General features: G+C 38.7%; 1 protein-coding gene across 4 annotated transcripts in view; it reads right to left on the bottom strand.

Moving 5' to 3' along the window:
• Fars2 (phenylalanyl-tRNA synthetase 2, mitochondrial) overlaps nucleotides 1–20,410 on the bottom strand; it is a 499,052-nt gene that overhangs the window by 249,463 nt on the left and 229,179 nt on the right. The gene's annotated exons all lie outside the window — the stretch shown is intronic.

The raw sequence follows: 20,410 nt of genomic DNA, 5'->3' as shown, positions 1-20,410 counted from the left end.
CATGGCAGAGCTGAGTAGTGACAGGGACCAGCTGAAGACTGGCCCGCAAAGCTGAAAATATTTACTATCTATCCCTTGACAGAAAATGTTAGCTGGCCCCTGCCTTGCATTTATCACACAACACTGTCATTTCTTTCCCCCAAAGTCTCTCAACCTCTCAATACCCGCTCCTTGCCAATGATAGTACTACTGCTCCAAGTTCTCCAGCTCACTGTGGGGCATACATCCTGCCAACCCGACCTGCATCTCACTGCGTGGCTATCTTCCTGACTTCACTTACACAGCCCTATGCAACCCATGCCCAAGAACTTAAATGCTCTCACTAGCAACCAAAGCCAATTTCTTAATTTTTCCCATGTAGGGTGCTTGATTCAGCCTTCTGTCTCACTCTGCCCTCAGTCCCATCTGGCCAGCGCCCTCACCTCTGCTCATACCCCAAGTTCCCTCCACTGCCTTCTCCTGCTCTCCACTTGCACAGATCCCCTACTTTAGTCTCCACATCCTGCCCTTGGCTAAGTCTGTGCTGCTAAGCACTCACTCCTTCATCAGTCATTTCATACTAGATTATCTGCTCACCTTACAGATTCCAACAGTGACAAAAAATAAATTAGGATGACTACAAGAGAGATTCTGCAGAGAGGAATTCATTTTCAGGATGATCCCTTCTTAGACGCAGTATCCCAAACTATATTAGATCTCAACACATGGACCACCTACTCTCCAGGCAAAGGCTCTGTTGTTGCATACACTGCACTTGCGGTTTATATCACAGACTCAACTGTGTTCAAGATATTTCACATTTCAAAGAGTTAACAAGTCTCTACTGGAATATGTGATATATATTACAGTGCCAGGTAATTAGAGAAACTACAAAAGTAACTAATGTTGAGATGTAAACACATACAGTGCTTTAGTAAAAGCTAATAACTTGTTTAGTTTCCAAATCTGCATATGGAAACCCAGAGCTCCTAACCACTTTGCTAGCCAGACTCACTGAACTTGGGAAGAAAAAAGAAAACTCCTTCCAGTGGGGCATATGCTCTGGACCCAGACATCGTTTGGATGGCCAGGTCTTTAACAGACTGCACATTTATAAATATACTTCTGTACTTTGAACAAAATAACAAAACCTTGCTGTAAAATGCCTAAGAAACTGAGGTTGGGATTCTGCTCCCCTGCTTTCCACTTTCCCTTTGCTGCTTGGCTGTCTCTTTGGTCTTCTCGACAGGTGCCCATCATGGTCTGCCAGCCTCCCCTGCAGTCTGATCTGTCATCCAGGAGGTCACTAAATGCTGTACTGGGCCACTGAAAATGAGCCTTATAAGCTCAAGTTACAATCTCTACCTCTTCTGAAAGCTATTATCATTCACAATTAATACCTCTGCCCTCCCCTTTATATTCTCTTAAACCACTGTGAGTCCCAGCCTTCTATCCCAGCCTATCAATTACTCTTATCTAGAAACTATCACTTTGAATGCTTTTGCAAACATAAAGCGCTGAAAATTAATAGCTGAAAGGAGATGGAAAAATAATCTGCCAACTCATTCTCAACCACTGTAAGTCAAGAGGTGTAAATGTCAGACTGGAGAAAAAAAAAGAAGAGTTTCCATTTTAGGGATACAACCTATGTAAGAATAATTCCTCAAAACCCAAATGGTTTGTGAGCATAAAAATCTGAGTTGTGTGTCCCATTCCTGGTAAATGTTAGCCAGTGAGACCACATGGAACAATACGGACGCTAGTCGGGCAAGGCAGAGTTAAGAAACTGCGATTGTCCACCGAGGTGTTAATGTGTTAGGAGCCATCCATTTTATGCTGCCAAATTCTGAAACCTCTGTCTTTGAAAGGCTGTGAGCATTATATTCACAGAGAAGGCAGGTGGCAGGAAGGGGTTGGAGAGGTTAGGTGTTTGTGTGAATCAGTTTTTAGAAAGATCTGAAACCCTAGACAGCAGTGTGCATGCACTCAAATGTGCAAGACTGGAAAAAAGTCATCCTGTGTTGGAAAATCAAAGCCCTTTACAGTACACACACATCTAAGAAAGGGGACGGTCTTTAAATATATAGTTAGCCTTTTAGCCCCTCTCTGTGGAAAACTCTGGATCGCCAAGAACAACAGTGAAGATTTATTGTCATAGTTAGATATCCCCTGTAATCTTATTGTTCATGAACTTTCAGAGTGACTTTCCATCCAGCTGTTTTCAGAAATGCCTGAATGATCAACCAATGCAGCACAAGACTTTTCTTGACAGTAGGCATGTCTGTTAGCTAAATCTGCTTTGTTCTCCCAAAGCAGAACCTTACCAGGCCCAAAGCATCATAAATATTGGTATAAACATTTGTAAAAGCTAGTCTTGAGGAGGCTAATAAATACGGGAATCACAGGGAGTAGAAGGAGGTGCTAGTCATCAACCTGGGAAGTTTATTTGCTGATCCCAACAAAGACATAAAGATGGAAGTGGCAGAAGAGAAAACAGAAAACAATGGGTTTTTAAGATCGCTCACACAACAGGGTTTGCCTGAACTGGCTGCTCCTGACCCACGTACACACTAGCCATCCATCTGAATGCTGCATGGATTAGGCCAACAGCGGGGCGTTTTTCAATTTTGAGGGTCTAGAATCAGGTAGGTATAAGGTTTGACTGGTGGTGGGGTGAACTGCAAGGTGCTGGCCTATGTTTCCATGTGTAGAAAAACAGAGAGTGACTTTTTTGATCTTTTACCCTGCCCCACTGGGAGAAGTAAGTTACCTGATGGGTTTGTATTTCTGCATGAGGTGAAAGCAGCCTATTAAAAAGCCTCAAATGACAGGAATCTTTTTATTCCCACATTCTCTAACTTGGACAAATGAGGGGCTGTGTCTTTTATGCAGACCCCACCATTCCCTTAGGTGGACAGAAGATAGAGTTGTGGGAAGTGACAGAAGACTCCCCAGGGTAGAGATGTAAATCCATAAGGTCCAATCAGTTTAGGAGAAATAATATTCATATTCTCTTTCCTTCTCTTACTTCCATGGGTCAATCATAATTTCCTTTAAATTCAGACAGGGAAGAAAACACTCCTCTGGTTACAAAGGACAGTAAGTAAACTCAAATTTTCAACAGAAAAATGTTGAATTATTATAAAACTGTTTAGGCAACTGGTGGAACCTAAGGGAAACCTCAGGAAAAACTCCATCCGGGAAATCAAACACATGCTGCCTCTCACTCGATAGCCCCTTTCTTCTCCCTGTCTGCAGACTGGCTATTTCTGCTTCCTAGTCCAAAGATGAGACCCACAGCCACCACATGCTCTCAGTCACATCTAATAGCTTCAGACACTGAAGAGAGGCAGCACTATTTCATGACTTAAATTCAAAACTCCTGGGCAGAAATCATGATTGTCCCAGCATGGATCAGGGTCCCAATCAATGGACCAGGGTGGAGAGGAGATAATCATTTATGAAAGGAAGGTCACCGGCAGCGACATAGTGAAGGTACGACAAGACACTGAATGCAAGCTGGATAGGAGAGGGAGCCCCCAAGGGAATGAGTTTCCAGGCTACCAAACCGTCTATCATCTGATTGTAACATTTTAATTGTGCCTTATTGAACCCTAAAGACTCACCAAACTATCGATAAATAAAATATTCAAATAATTTATTATTCAAACTCAGAAAATTTTGAGTGTGCATGTGAGTGCTACAAATAGCTAAGATTATATTACTTTTTGAAATATGTTCTTACTGACTAACAAACTGGTTCTCCTATCTTGAATCTATCATTTCATTCAGAAACTATTTTTAAAAATCCTTTCTAAAAGTCTACATACGGTTAAAGCAAAATAGACAAGTCTCTTTATACTACATTAATTTTATGAACATTTAAAAGTACTGCAAAAAATAAATGGTCTTGGTATATATTTATTTATCTTGATCAGTTTTGTAACTGTCTTTAATTTAGTCGCTGGTATTTTGCTAAAAGTATATCTTTATAAAATAATCTTATTGGTTTTAATTTTTGTCATGAAATTGCTTAGAATTTTTGCTGAAATTACATTTGGGGCAATTTGAAATTGTTGATGCCTTCAATGGAATTTTCTGTTAAGACCACATTATTTACATTTTTGAAAATACCTGACAATTTGATATGCTGAAAAAGTTCTGCCATATGGAAAATATTCATGATTCTATTTTTCACTAAAATGCATAAGTATTTCAGTTCCAATATTTTTAAAGGAATATATTTTTGTTTCCATTCAGAATACAGGTCTTAAATAAATACTTTAACAAGAATGAGCTCTTCATATAAATTGTCTTTTCAATGTCTTACCAAATTTGGATGGTGTAATATATAACTTGCTCAATTTTATTCCACTGTGCTTCAGAATAAAATTTATCCAATTAAATAGAGATGTTACATTTTTAAAAATCTTTCTATACTATGGCTATTCTAAAGCAGAATCAAGGAAGTTTGGAATTAAACATGATACACCTATCATTGGATCCTTGTCATATTATTTGCTGCTGCTTCTGTGAGGATAGATTACAATATCTTCAGGTTTGCAGTCTTTGTTTTTAATCATTGCAAGGTTCTAAAGAGCTTCAAATGCTGAAGTTTTGGGTGCTTCAGTAATTGAATATGTCAACGGAAGATTTCCAATTAATTTTTGGGGAAAAAAATACAGCCAAAATTTAAAGGACTTGTACACTCAATAACACTGTAGGACAGCTAGGATGAGATGCAAAGAAGTTTTTCAGACGGACACACTTCTGAACTTCCACTGATGTCAGGAGGCAGGGGAAGCAAGTGTGTTCTTGCCACACTGAGGCATGTTTTATATTCAGCTTCAGCCTTGTCACGACAATTGTGTAATTAAATTACTCTGTGTGAATAGGTAAATATTTGTCAATTCTTACAACTAATGATTCTAATGCTAGTGGTAGAACATCATAGCTTGCTTGATGTAGTTATGAGTTATATGTATAGTACATGTTATAAAATATATCTTCATAAATTTATTTTATATTAAAGTCATATTGATCTTATATGGATTTATTATATTCATATAATAATATATACCATTTAATGTTTTAATCAACTATTATATTTTTTAAAATATTAATTATGTCTTATCAATACCAAGTATATTCCTCTATATTTTTCTTAATGTAGTAAGAAGGTTGCCTTCTTTAAAACACTTCAGTCCCCAAAATATTTTGTACATTGTTGAAAAAATAGTTCAATTATAAATGTTTACCTTTTAAACTATCTTTACAATCATGGGTACAATATTGATTATGTTATATCTGACAGAATGAACTTCTAAAAGCTTTCCATTGATCCTATGAATTAAATGGAAAAAATTTTAAAATATTAAAATTAATTTAAATAATTTTCTATTTGAAAGTAACTGGTAAAATGATCAGGATAGAAAATTTGCGCTATTGCTTAACTGTGTGCATAGTTCTTCAGTTTATGACTGAAATAGGAATTTAGGATAAAGAGAGAAAAATACAGTATCTTGAAGGAAATACCCACAAGTCACTGAGATGCAGAAAGCACAACGGTAAATCTTGAGCCACATGCCCTTGGCCCATGCCCTTGTAAAATGAGGGTAATAGGCAAGTGCAGGGAAAACTGACACAAAATTGTGCAACGCCACCCTGGCTCCACCTCCAGTCCAGTCCCTAACACAAACCTTTTATAAACACTGGACGCCCAGCCCAAGTCAGGGCTGCTCACTCTCAAGATGGCCTGCATCCTCCCTTGAATGTGCATCCACCTTCCTGAAAAAAGCTCTGTCTACAACTTGTCTGGCTCCGACTGAAATCCTTTTCTATCACGTATGCCAAGAACCCAATAGGTCTTGAGTTCCCCGTCCTCTGGGAACTCCTCTGACCCTTGTTGAGAGAAATTTCTTCTCCTATGACAGAGCCAAGATATTAACAGCTACAATCACACTTTTTATGCATATACAAGAAAACTTGAACTCTAAAAAGTAAAAGTTAACTTGGAATGTAATTATTTCATCTATATGAAAAACTATTATTAAAAAACAATATTTAGTTTTTAGTACCACAATTCACAATAGTCAAATTACAGAACCAATCCAGATACCTGTCAATAGATGAAAGGATAGAGAAAATGTGGTATATATACACAATGGAGGTTTTACTCGACCATAAAGATGAACGAAATTATGGTATCGGCTGGGAAATGGACAGAACTAGAGAACATCATGCCTAGTGAAATAAGCCAGACTCAGAAAAGTCAACAGTTGAATAGTTCCTCTCATATGTGGAAGTTAGAGCAAAATTAGGGGAAGAGCGGGAAGCAGGGAATCTGATGTTATAAAGATATAGGGAAGATCAATGGAGTGGAAGAAAACTGATAGGGAGGCGAAAGGGGAGAAAATGCAGAAAGAATTTAACATACTCATGCTATGTGCATGTATAAAATATACCAAAGCAAATTCTACCTTTATGTATACCTATAAAGCAACAATAAAAATAAACAAATAAATGAAAGGAAGACCAGTAGAGAAAGGAGAATGAGAGGAGGGAGGAGGGGAGGAAAACCGGGGCCACTGGGGACTGAAATGGAATGAATGAAATTCCATGCATATATAATTATGTCAAAATGAACCCCACTATACTGTACTAATAAAAGACAAAAATAAAATGTATTTTCTGGGGAAAAACAACACTTAGAAATGTTGTAATGTGAAAAACTTTCATGTTTGGAAATGTTAAGATAGATGCTAATTCTTCAACAGAGTTCTTTTCTTTGGAAACATGGTCAGTGATATTGTTATGGCCTTTGTGTGAATGGGAAATGGTGAAAGGTTACACATTCAGTATCAACTTTCTTGACATAAACAATAATTCAGGTTTTTTAGAAAGGTACTCTTGGGGAAGGATAATTGTTACTAAGAGGGCTTACTGAAAAAAAATAAAATAAAACAAATGAATAGCTTTAGAGGTACACCCTATAAAATGTGACACAGTTCTGTATCAGGAACATGCCAACTGTTCCCTGAATCTATAGCTTCTACTGCAGAGCTGCTTGCCTTTTCCCAAGTGTATTTCAACCTGTCATTTGTTATCATTCTCAGATTCCCAGCCTACTGAAGGCCAGGGGCGAGGGCACCCTGGAAGGTGAGGAAGGGGCCATGGCACAGCTGGCTGATGGCTAGAAGGGGTGGCTTACAAATACTTCTCCCACACCAGGCTGGATTAGGAATGCTAATGGCCCCAGTCCTGGTGTCTCTCCACACGGCTTTACCCAGGGCAGCTTCATGCTGCCATCAAGGAGGTGTTTGTTCAGCAGCACCCTGAAAGCCTAGGGGAAAGAGGAAAGTCGTTGCTGTACAGACCTAGACTTCCCTGCACGCACGTCGCTGCTACTGGAAGACGCCCTACAAGTGAAGGTCTATCAAGCCCATCTTGACTTATTTATCATAACGAAATTAGTAAAAGGATGCTTTACTTTAAAATGAGAAATCCAAGACTGCTGATTTGGAAGGAATAAAGTATTAACTGGCAGTGTCTTGGGCAAATTGAGAAGTATGTTCACTCACCCTATCAATTAATAACACAGCTAAGAGAACATAATGAAAAAGCTAAAGATCACCCTGGGTTCACTAACTACCAGGCACATGCCAAGAGCTTTACAAGCTCTATCTTTTTCAATGCCCCCGGTGAGCACATCCATAAAATGGGTATTATTTCTTCAGTAGACTTACATAGTCCTTTGGTGTTCTCCAGCACCAAGATGAGATACTGGATAATATCACTCAAACTCCTTAAGGTTTAGCTGGGCGTGCTGGTGCACATCTGTAATTCCAGTGACTTGGGAGGCTGAGGCAGGAGGATCCTGGGTTCAAGGCTAGTCTCAGCAATTCAGTAAGGCCCTAAGGAATTTAGCAAGACCCTGTCTCAAAACAAAAATTAAAAAGAGCTGGTGGGGATGTAGCTCAAAGGTAAAGTGCCCCTGGGTTCAATCCCTTTACCAAGAAAAAAAAGAGTCCTCGAGGTTTAAATATTAAAATGCCAAGTGGCCATATTCATTTGTATCATAGTCAGTCATTAGTCTGGTCTTTCCAGCAACCCTAACCCCTTCTTTTCATAAGGGTAGCCCAGTTTTCTTTGAGTGAACTAACTTTATGTTTGTTAAAAAGCAGGTTCCCTGCTTCCTATCCCTGCTTTCCTCCAAAGAACAAGGTCAAACCAATCATTCTCTCTCAGGGATATAGTTCTTGATTGAAATGTCACAAAGACAGAAAACATTCAGTTCCAAGTCATTCCAATGGTACCACCTTGAAGTGACTGTCCTAGATAACAGAACTATCTTGGTTCTTATTTTTTCTGAGGCCAAATGATTCAACTCTTTCACCAGTTCTCCGAATTACTCAGTATGCTTTTAATCCACTGCCCCCCACCCCCCATCTCTCTTTTTACAATTTAAGTTTTGCCAGATTTGGTTCCTAAGGCTTACAACCAAAGCACCCTGACTCCCTCATATCCCAGGTCTGTCTGCATCCACAATCTGTGCCCATAAACACGGCAGTTAGGCATCTTCCTCAGCCATCCTCTGTTTCCAGACAGGCCTGAAGCTCACCTTACTCCAATAGAACAACACCGGAGCAGCACAGGACAGACCTCTCCTCCACAAACCTCCAGCAGAGGCCCCATCTTTGTCCCATCCTCCCCTGGTTCATCTGCCTCGATGTCTCTTAGGTTATCTGGGAGAGACACCTGCCTCCTCCTTAAGTCTTAGTTGGACTACATTTTGCCTCCACAGAATCTCAGGCAGCTGTTAGCAGCCTTGAGAAAAGCAGCATTTCTGTGAATATTTTCCTATCTCCACGTCAGCCATTTTCTCAAGAGGCAGAAGAAAATACAGTACCCGAATTACCAGAACTTCTCACTACCACACACACTTTTCCAGGCTAGAGAAAATAAAGTTTCCTGGGGAGGGAAGGAAGGAGAGGACACAACTGAATAATAGAGAATTGGATCAGATACTCCACAAGTTTTTTAAATGATGTCAAGTGGCAAAACTGCTGATGTGAAGAACCATGTAAAAATTATATCTTCATAAAACAACACATTTGCAAAGGACACTGGCCCTAGAACTGCTACGTCAGCTTGGTACAACTGGTATTTGCTTCTGCCAAAATTCTGGATGCCCCTTATGTTAATTTATTCAGAAGGAAGAACGAAGTTACTAAAAAGGAAGTAATCACACAGGGGAAGTTGAATACCAACACAAAAAGGGCAGGAAATGTAGGCCACTGCTATACCCAAAGTTTAAGTAGTTAGTGACTACTATTTGAGTCAGATTTAGTTTTAAAAAGTAAAAGAGCAACATATGATCTCATCAAAGATATTCTGGCACACAGCACTGGATAAATGGCTTTGTACCAGTTTTCTATTTCTGCATGCGATGACATTAACAAGGCAAAGGGAAGCAAACTGGGAGAAAATGATCCCACAGCTTAAACTACAGCACACCGTGAGAACTCTGTGGGGAACTTCAGGGAACTCTGAATTTCCTAAAGGAATACAAAGAAAAGCAACAATAATCAGCCATCAAAAAACCATTAGCTCATTCATTTCATGGATGAACATGCTGAGGCCCAGAGAGAGTAAATGACTTATACCAAGGTCACAGACCCAATTTGGAGTAGATCCAAGATGAGAAATCAAGCCTCTGGTTCTGACTCATCCCCACCTTTCTTTTTCATCATGCTGCAATACGTGATGCATGTTCTTGGGTCAAGCACACTGAGGTGCAGTCTTCATCTCATGTGATGTGATAGGAACTCCCTGTAAAACCACCACACTGTCCGACTTGCTTCCCTTTTTCTACTCCCAAAACACTTCACTCCAACAAAAGGTGCTTGTTCCAAGCTCCTGGGATCCTTGGGGTACACTCTGGCAGAATGAGGTTAGAATGTCAATTAAAAGCAGGATACGCCCTTAATGAATGTAAGATTCTTTCAGTGAGAAACAGGCCCTACTTGTTCAACGGAAAGGCAATGGCCACATTTTAATTCCTAGGACCCTGGTTCATTTAGGTTTCAGGCTCTCTCAATTCCATCCAGAGACACCTCTTCTTACCTCAGCAACCCTGGCCTTCTCTTCATGCTACTATCCTGCTGTGAAGAGACATGAATTCAATCTGAAAAGTGACTAACTGCTGGTGGTAAAGTGATAGCTGCTTTTAGGAAGTTTGGAGGAGTTAGTCACAAGCAAGATAAAGCCAACTCCACTCTTTGTGAAAACTCAAAATATAGATGGTTCTTAAATCTAATTCAACGACAGCCAACATCTACTGAGTGCACGGTGCGTGTCATCACTGATGGCGTTAGGGGCACAGCCATGAACAGATCCCTACGGCAAGCAGTGCAAAATCTAGAAGAAAAACATAGAAGAAAGAAAAGCTACACACTTTGAGCTTTGTTATGAGTAAAATAAGCTCCATCAGACTTCTCACTGTCAATCAGGTGACACGGCTGATCTCATTCACCTTGGCATTTCTTTTCTCTCCTGACGCGCTTGAACAAAGACTCTAAAAACATTAAAATAGCCAAAGACCGACAAAGACAAGAGGAAAAAAATAAGAAGCTTGAAAATTCCATCCCCAAAATAAACATATCTTCTAAGATAATCTAGAATTGACTATTTTTCCATCAGAGGAAGTAGTGTTTCCAATTTAGAACTCTGAAATATCAAAAAATTAATCATTTTCTATTTTTTTAAGATTTGTCCTAGATTCCACTTAGTGAACCATAAGTAGCATCAAACTGCCTAACCCAACAAATATGTAAATCCTAAATACCCCCAGAGAGACCTCCTGTCCCCCAGAGTCCCCAGCACCAGCAACAAAACAGAGCTGTTTGGGGGTAATATTTATCCCTCTCAAATCTTGCTCTAGAGCTGTATAATTAGCTACAATCACTGAATTATAGCAGTCTGGGGAAAGAGGGCTGAAATCTATTTGTTTATTCACAATGAACAATAATGTAAAACATTTAATTGCCTTCAAATACTCTAGCTAATGTTACAATGAAAGGTTAATGAATTACTAATTTAGGTTAGAGAATAATAAATTCAGGGGTTATATTTTTAAAATAGACATTGTGGAAGACTACTTAATATGAAACTGTGAATGATAAAATGACCCACATTTCTAGCTCTCAATCAGAACAACATCGAGGAAAATATTTAAAACATGTTTAGGGAACTATAAGAAGTTTGAATGATACCATAAGCATTCATTTTTCACGTAATACCCTTTTGCTTTTTGCCACAATAATAGCTAATACGGGCTTTTAACTGAAGGTATGAAATGATGTTTGGTGAAACATTCTGACTTCTCTTATTAATAAAATAAACACACAATGTTCCTTTTACTAATTTTTCTGACATTTTAATCTATGACAGGCAATCATTTCAGACACTGTTTCGCTTGTCACCCATCCCATATTACATGTTTCATTTTCAACTGCTCTGGCAAAAAGAGAGACTCTTTTAGAACTGCTCTATCCTCAGTGGTGCCAGCCTCTTTCCCAGTACCAACACATCTAGATGTCCTCTAGATTGAACAGTTTCTCAGAACTCTGGGAACAAACATAAAATTCAAACTCTTTCTTTTCTTATGTGGGTCCATTCATTTTAGATAGCACTATTACTTTTAGATTATACTAATCATTATGTTTACTCTTATGTGTTACATAAAAATGATGACACCATTTCTACAAATAGGGATTTGGAGTCTTCAAAATCTTCACAGACAAAATTGCATTTAATTCTCAATACCATCTTATAAAGAGGCTATTCTTAGTCTTATTTCCCATTGAATGTTGTTCAGTCACATGATTAGAGCTTATTCACCCTGGTTATAAGCTAAGTTGTACCCCCTTAAAACTCACACGTAAGGGCTGGGGCTGTACAGCTCAGTGGCAGAGTGATTGCCTAGCACATGTGAGGCACTGGGTTTGATATTTAGCACCCATAAAAATAAACAAACAAAATAAAGTTATGCTGTCCATCTACAATAACAACAACAAAAAAAAAATTAAAAAATCCCTCACGTATGTTAAAGTTGTAACCCCAGTGTTTCAGAATATCACTGTATTTGGAGATAGGTCCTTTAAAGAAGTAATTTGTTGAAGTTAAAGTCACTAGACTGAGTGTTCTTACAATAAGAGCAGATTAGGATACAGACACACACAGGGGAAAGGCCACGTGAGGCCACAGGAGGCCATGTGGAAAAGACAGACATCTACAAGACCAGGACAGAGGCCTCAGAAGAAACCAGTCCTCTGACACTTTGATCTTGAACTTCTAGTGTCTAAAACTATAAGAAAATAACTTTCTGCCATTTAACTGATGATCTTTGATCTATATTTGTTATGGCAGCCTGCGCAGATTAACACATGCACACAACCAATTTCCTGCATGATCTACACAGATATCCAGCTGTTAAGCAGAGCAAATTTACTCCCTATCTTGCTAACAGATATTCCAAAAGCTGAACAACTCTTAAGGTCTCACTTTAAATAATCCTATGCTCACTCCTCTGATACCAGCACCAGCACAATCACTTAAAAACAGCGAAGGGAGAATGACCCACTTGAGCAACATGCGCTTCTCTAGAGCATCTGGAGAAACATGTGACACTGAATATTGAAAACCGAATAATCAAATTGCCCCCCCACCCCCCGCCCCCACCAAAAGGGATTAAGGAAAGGAAATACATGATTTTATGTGGTCAACGTAATTGGGAAGAAAGTTAGCAGAAGAATTAGCTGGGGAGGGGAAACAGGAAAGCTAGTGGAAAAGCAGGTCATAGTAATTGGAATGATTTTAATGAGGCAGGTTTTCTGCCCTGTGCTGACAGTGAAGTGCTGGTTGGCACTCAGGCGGGGCCTCACAATACTGCAATATTTTAATAGGATTGCCAGTCTAGTCCTGTTTCTCAGCCCTGCACTCCGGGCAACCAGTCAATTAGGGCTGATCCAGGAGTTGTAATCTATTTACTATTCCTGCTTAGAGCATGAGAATTTAAATGAAAATCTCTCTCAGATTCCAAATTGTTCTATTATGGTCTCTGCTCTTGATTACTTCAACTTGGAAGATAATTAGCATGGATCGAGTCAGTCATGAGCTGCCTGAACTACCACCCCGGTATTATTGGTTTAATTTTGGATAAAACTTAACTGATGATCTTCTGATCCAAATAAAAGAGCAAATTTGGAGGAGCCAACCTGGAGGCTTAAGATTTTATGTTCCATTAGGAGCCCTTTGCCCTGAATAGCAGGCTTCCTTCCTTTCTGCTTACCTCCCAATTCTTTCTTTGCACCTTTTCCTGTTTCTATTAGACCAGACCCCAGAAGCATCAGCAGAACAGAGGCAGCATTCCCATTTCCAATTCACTTTTAATTATAGAAAACAGTTGGCAAAATACCAAAGCCCCATGTACAATTTCTTCTGGTTCCACTGGGAGGACAGGGGCTTACCAAGGGGAGAGAATAACAGAGAAAAACAATAAACTTGGAGATTATGACAAAGCAGGAAGGGAAAGAAAAGATGAAACAAAGGCAGAAAACAATGACAAATTTACATCTTCCAGCTGGCACAGGACCTAGGTTCAAAAGCAAAAAAAAAAAATGTGTATTCTAATTTAAGGTGGCTATAAACTTTCACTGATTTTAACCTGAGTCACACTATTGACCTCTCCAGTTTCTGTAGTTGGAAAACAAATTTATTATTTGAGTGGGTAAGAAAGCAAGGTGATGAGAGGCAAGGAAGGAAAAGAACAAAGTTCCCGCTCTGACTGGCCTTTGTCACCCAGAATGCACAACCTCGCACAGCTGGTCATTTTGGGGAGCATGTTCTCAAGAGAAGAGCAATTACCCTCGGAGATGGGCTGACGTGTGCATTGGTTTAAAAGGGTCAAAAACAGATTAATCTGAACTGTAAGGAAAGTTGTAATACAGTTATTTTCCATTGCTTTTTTTCTCATCTAGTTTTAATGGTTTAGATGTCAGGACACCTTGAACTAGCTCTGGGGGGTAAGACAGGAGAAAAAAAGGAAAATAATGAAGCCTCTCAGTGTATGCTGTTTGAAATTTCATTCACCAAACACGTGAGCTTATGCAGGCAATACGGAAGAGATGAAGGAATAAAATGTCAAAGTCACAACAGAGGAGAAGGCCTGGGGCACGAAAGATGGGAGTGGGTAGAGAGGAGAGGATTAGCAAGCACAGGGCTAAAGATGGAGGTTGCCCAACCACTAGGGGACTGCCCTTCCCCAAATATGAAGGAAGTCTCTACAGTGTAAACCAAAGTACTTCACTCACGTTAGTACAGGCAAGACACAAAGGGGATGAGAACACGCCAACGACACCTACCTGCAGCAGTTTCTGCTCTACTTAAGTTTTGAGTATATATCCTAAACTAAACCATCCTCACAAAGGCTACTTGAAACCTCAGAAAAACAGAAAAGAGAAACAGAAAACAAGAAGTAAGGATAAACAAGCAAAGCAGAGTACTAAAAGGACCCCAACAGTGGCTCAAGATAAGCCTGTTTACAAGAATTCAAATACTACTACCCATGCCAGGCTCTCTGGCCAGTCTCACTGTCATCAAATCAGATGACACTAGTCACTCTTGTCTTCAAACTGAAACAGTACTGTCCCAATAAACAGGGGTATATACATAAGACAAAATAAAAGCAAATGACTGTAAAACATTTGTGGGGTTGGGGTTGTGGCTCAGCAGTAGAGTGCTCACCTAGCACATGTGAGGCACTGGGTTTGATATTCAGCACCACATAGAAATAAATAAATAAAAATAAAGGTGTCCACCTACAACTAAAAAAAAATTTTTTTAATTTGTGCATCACTTTGTACTTCATAAAGTAATTTAACAGTCATTACATTGTTAGTAGTTTATAACAAAAATTATTGGAAATGACTTTAAATGTTTGTGAGAACCTACTATATAATACATATTTATGGTGTGCTTTATGTGAATTATTTCTTTTAATTCTCAAAACAATTCTATAGGTAACTAATATTATTGGCCTCACTCTCTAGAGGAAGAAACTGAGGTTAAGAAGTATCAGTGACTTTTCCTAGAAGTCAGGCTCCAACCAGCTTGGTGGAAACATAAGATCCTTTATGGAAATCTGGCCTTGACTCTCCAGGCCCCTCAAAAGTCAGTCTAATCTTGATCTAATCACACAACAAAAGACATTTGCTCCATCACCATCTGGTCAGACCCTCCTTTCACTTACAATAGTATTTTTAACTATTCTCTACCACGTGCTATGCTAAGAGACACAGAAAAATCTTTAAAAAATATGAAAATCTAACTGTAGGGATGAGAAACAATTGAGAATTAAAAGGAACATCCAATAGCTAAAAAACCAGAGAGCAATACACAGTGGTCAATGCCAATTCATGGCAGATACATTCCAAGGCCCCCAGTGGATGTCTGAAACCTCAGAGTACCAAACTCCCATTCATGATGATCTGTACCTGATACAGTTTCATTCATAGATGAAGCACAGTAAGAGATTCTCAGAAATAATAATGCAACAGAACAATCATGACAATATACTGTAAAAGAAATCTCATCACACAACTCAGAAAAGAGCACAATTTAAAACTCAAGAACTATTTGGACCACAGTTGACTGAAGGCAACTGAAAGTGCAAAGCAGAACCACAGAATATGGGGAAACTACCATAGTACAACAGGTGGCTCATTTCTAAACAGGAAATACACAGAATACAGGTCCATAGAAGAAGAAAAGACCAAAAGGGAATTTGAACATGCCTTTGTGAACCACTAAATCCATATGGTAGGCAGATGAGAGGCAGGCATTGGCACCATGCCACGAAGGCATATTTTTAAAATTGAAATCCTTAACATATGAGCAGCTGGACAGGAGCAAGGTCTACAAGTCCAGTGCAGTGCAACCTGGCTACAGTCACTAAGGAAATGGCATAGCAAGAGGATGCAGGCGAGAAGAACAAATTGGTTGAGCAATACTGAATTTATCAAGTTAAAGTATCTTTATAGGCTACATTAATATGAACGCCAGTTACATAACAAAGATACTGACATAATCAAATTACATAGTGACAAATGCGTTTCATAATCACCAAAAAAGAAGCAAATGCAATAATAAAGTTAACATAAATAGCCTGGGTCAATGCTGAGCTAAAGAGAGTAGTCACAAAAACAAAGTAGGACAATATCAGATATAGTTCTGTCCCTCTGTCCGGTTTTGACTCCAGCAGCACTCTGGCTTCCACAAAATGGATAGAAAAGCATACAAAAACTCCTTGTACTTTAGTCTAAGAGATACCTTTGAATTGTACCTCATCCTACACTCTCTGAAACATTCTTCCCTTACTCTTACTATCTGATAAGCTTCTACTAGACCTTCAAAATTCTGCCCAGTGGTACTCTTTCTGGAAGCCTCTTCTAGCAGGACCAACCTGGTGACCCAGAAGCCAGCTCTGTGCTTTGCAGGAACAGTTCCTGCTGTATCCAACACTGCCACATGGACGTCACCAGCCTCTGTGGCTACCTAACAGGGAACTCCTGGTCTATAAAATCTTGGCTTATATCCACTGCATCACACTATAGCCAGAACACATTAGAAGCTATAGATATAAACTTGTTGAACAGAAAATGCACTAAAATTCATAGAAAATACGCCAACTAACACCATTTGCAAATCTATAATAATGCTTAACACAGACACTCAATATTTGCAAATATGATTATGAATTTAAAGTCTGTAAAAGAAAGTTGTAAGGAAATAGTCATTTTAACAAAATAAGCTGTAAAGAGTAATATAATGACACTGACATAATATATTTAACTTTTTTGGAGTCTTTTAACTCATCTCTGGAGTCAGAAAAGTGAAGATATACACTATCATACTAAATGTTCACAACAATCCTATGAGGTGGATGCTATGAAATATCTGCTAATCTGAGTATCACTTGTGATTTGCACTTAACTGTGAGATATTATAATATTAGCCTTGTGGCATCTAGTAAGTACAAAAGCAGTGGTTGTTAAAGAGACTAGTGAAAAAGACAAAAAGATTATGATAGGAACAAAAATTAGGAATGACTATAAAATATGGAATAGGCTTGAAACAGATGTTTTGTGTGTGTGTGTGTGTGTGTGTGTGTGTGTGTGTAAAGAAGCAGATGCTAGGAGGAAAAGTTCTAAGGGCAGAGAAGAACTCAGGCAACATGGAAAACTACTGTGATGACACAACTCTCGGTAACTGGCAAGAGACAAGGAGACATGATTAATGAATGATACGGAAAAGCTTTGAGTGGTGGCTGGAAAATTAGCATCCATAGTGCATAATTATTAACTCTATGTCACTTAAGGAAAAGGTAGGGAGATTGAGAACTTAGGTCTATGAGCAATCAAAACACGGCTAAAACTGTCATTGCCAAGCTTATTTAATTCTGCACAGCAACAGCTCTGGAGGCCACGTCCGGTAAGAATGGTACATCATATAGTCAATGAAAATAAAATAAAAACATGACCCATTTTCATGAGTAAAATATTTGAAAAGAGACTCGCTAAAAGAAGATATACAAGTAAAGACTAAAAGCATGACTGTATACAGGTTCAATATTTCTAGTCATCAGAGAAATACAAACTTAAACAATTAGATACTATTACACCTCTACTAGTATAATAGTATCTATTACAAGAACTATTAAAAGAACTAATAATATTGAATGTTGTCAAGGATGACAAGAAAGTGGAAATCACTGTATTAGTTGTTGATTGATTGTAAATAAATTATTCCCCAAACTTAGCAGATAACAAGAAATATTAATTTTCTCACATGAGTTTTGATGGTCAGAATTTCAAAAGCATTTTAGCTATACGTTTTGACTCCAGATCTGTCTTGGGGTTACATTCAAAATGCCAATAAAGGCTGCGGTGATCTGGAGGTATAACTGGGTTGGAAGATCTGCTTCCACACTTCTTCCTCCAGCTGTTAGTAGGAGATATCCGTTTCTCATTGGCTGTGGGCCAGAGGCCTCAGTTCCTAATCATGAAGGCATCAGCATAGGTCTGCTCATGATATGGCAGCTGGTTTCCCTCTAAGCAAAATGATTCAAGAGAGACCAAGCAACCAACCAAAATGAAAGGTTCAGCATATTTTATAACCAAAGCTCAGAAATCACACACCATTTCTTCTGCTGTACACTATTAATCACACAAGCCAACTCTGACATAATATGGTATGAGAAACATGTAAACCCAGAAAACAGGGATTACTGGAGGTTGTCTCCACAGGCTGGTTACTACTTCCATTTCACAGCTGGTGAAAATTTTTTAAAATGCAATCACTTTGAAAAATAATATAACAACATTTTATAAAATTAAATGTACAGCTCCATGTTAGTCCAATTCCTATTGCTAATAATACTGGGTCACATATAAAGGAGAGGGATTCATTCTGTCTTTCAGTTCTGCTTCAAGGCTAAGGGCCAAAGGTGGTGATGGCCTTCTTTCTGGCAGAGCACCAAGATGGCACAGGGCACTGTATGGTGAGAAGCAGAGTGTGGGTGTTTGTGTGCATGCACGTTAGCGTACTCCTGTACGCAACTACCTCCTCAGGCTTCTCTCTCCCTCCCTCTTCTCATACAGCCACAGTATTCAATCCTGAAGGCTCCACCCTGATGATTTTATTGAATCCTGATGACCTCCCAAAGGCACCACCTCTACACATCATTATCTGATTAGGTTTCTACCTTCTCAATAGCTTACAATGCGGCTTAAATTCCAATACAAGTTTTGAAGGAGACAAACCAGAGCAAGTCCTAAGTGATCCTTCACTCCCAGTCCTAAGTAATTATACAAGAGGGAAAAAAAAAAAAAAAAACCAGAATATCCTCACAAAGATATGTATACATAAAAGCCCCAAAAGGGGAGTAATCCAAATGTCCATAGGCTGAGGAATGGGCAAACAAATTGACACATTCACATTATCATGCTATAATATCACTATATCATATTATAATACTTAGTTATTATAAAAATATTAATATGCATTAAATGTGTGAATCTCACAAATAACTTTGTAAGTGAAAGAAAGCAAACAAAAGTCTTTGTATTTCACAAATCCATTTACATGAAATTCTAGAAAAAGCAAATTGTAATGACAGAAAACAAAAGGATAACTGCTTGAGGCTGAGGCAGGGAAGGGAGATGATTCTAGGGCTACCAGGAAGCTTCTTAGGATGAGAGAACTTTATATATCTTGACTGTCACGGCTATGTGACTATAGTGTACACTTAGCAAAATTCATCACACTACATGTTTTTAATAGAATTTCATTTTACATAAATAATACTTTAATAAAAAATTACATTATGTGCATAACATTATTGTATGGTTCTCAACTCCAAAATGATGAAAATCTATTAAAATGTATGAAACTTTCATAACCTATTTACTTAAATATAAGTTCACTAGACATAAAATGCAAGAGCATTTCTGCATAACAGCAGTGAATAATCAAAACAATCAAACTTCAGAGACTAATGACCAGAAGACCCATCTAGAGACTAATACACCTGCACAGGGAAGAACGATAAAATTCTGAACTAGAAGTAATGGCTCTGTGAATGGAGAGAAGGGAATACATGGAAGCCAATTCACACAGGTTGAACTGATTAGGTTTGTCAACTGATTGGAGATGAATGAGAATCAAAGGAGACATTCAAATATCATGATACCATTGAAACATCAAATGTCACCTTCCCAATGAGGCATCTGCTGATTGTTGAGTTTAAAACTGAAATACCGTCACTCATCCCCCCAACTCAGAACCTCCCTTCCTCAGAAAGGTAGAGTTTTTGTCCTCTTTTATTCACTGTTGAATACCCAAGAAGTTCCTGACATAAATAATTTACTAAGTGAATTGAATGAAAACAAATTGTAAGACCAGGAAAAATTATGTGGGGGGGAAGAGTGGAGAGGTGTGGGGGAAGAGTTTTTAAGGAGAATGGGAAGAAATGGTGGGTTCAGATTTAGATACACATACTGTGAGGTATTTAGCAGCTAAAAGGTCAGAAGTTGCAAGAGAAGTTAGAGTTTGTGATGTTCCCATGGAATTCTCCATGGGAACTGAAGTTCTGCAAAGACACAAGATGTCCAAGAGGTACCTCAAATTCAACAAATCCACAGTTAAATTCTTGAGCTCTATTAAACATGTTCTCTTTCAACAAGTGATCTATGGCAAACAAACAAAAATCTCCACTTTCTTCAGTACTGTACTTCACTCAACAGGCCCATTAAGAACACGTTATCATGATGACTTTGTGTACTGTCAAATGTCATTACAGAGCAGATGACTC

The sequence above is a fragment of the Sciurus carolinensis genome, chromosome 7 (genome assembly GCF_902686445.1).
Source record: "Sciurus carolinensis chromosome 7, mSciCar1.2, whole genome shotgun sequence".
Lineage (NCBI taxonomy): Eukaryota > Metazoa > Chordata > Mammalia > Rodentia > Sciuridae > Sciurus > Sciurus carolinensis.
Note: the sequence above shows the minus strand (reverse complement) of the source record. Positions and strands in the feature narration are given on the sequence as shown.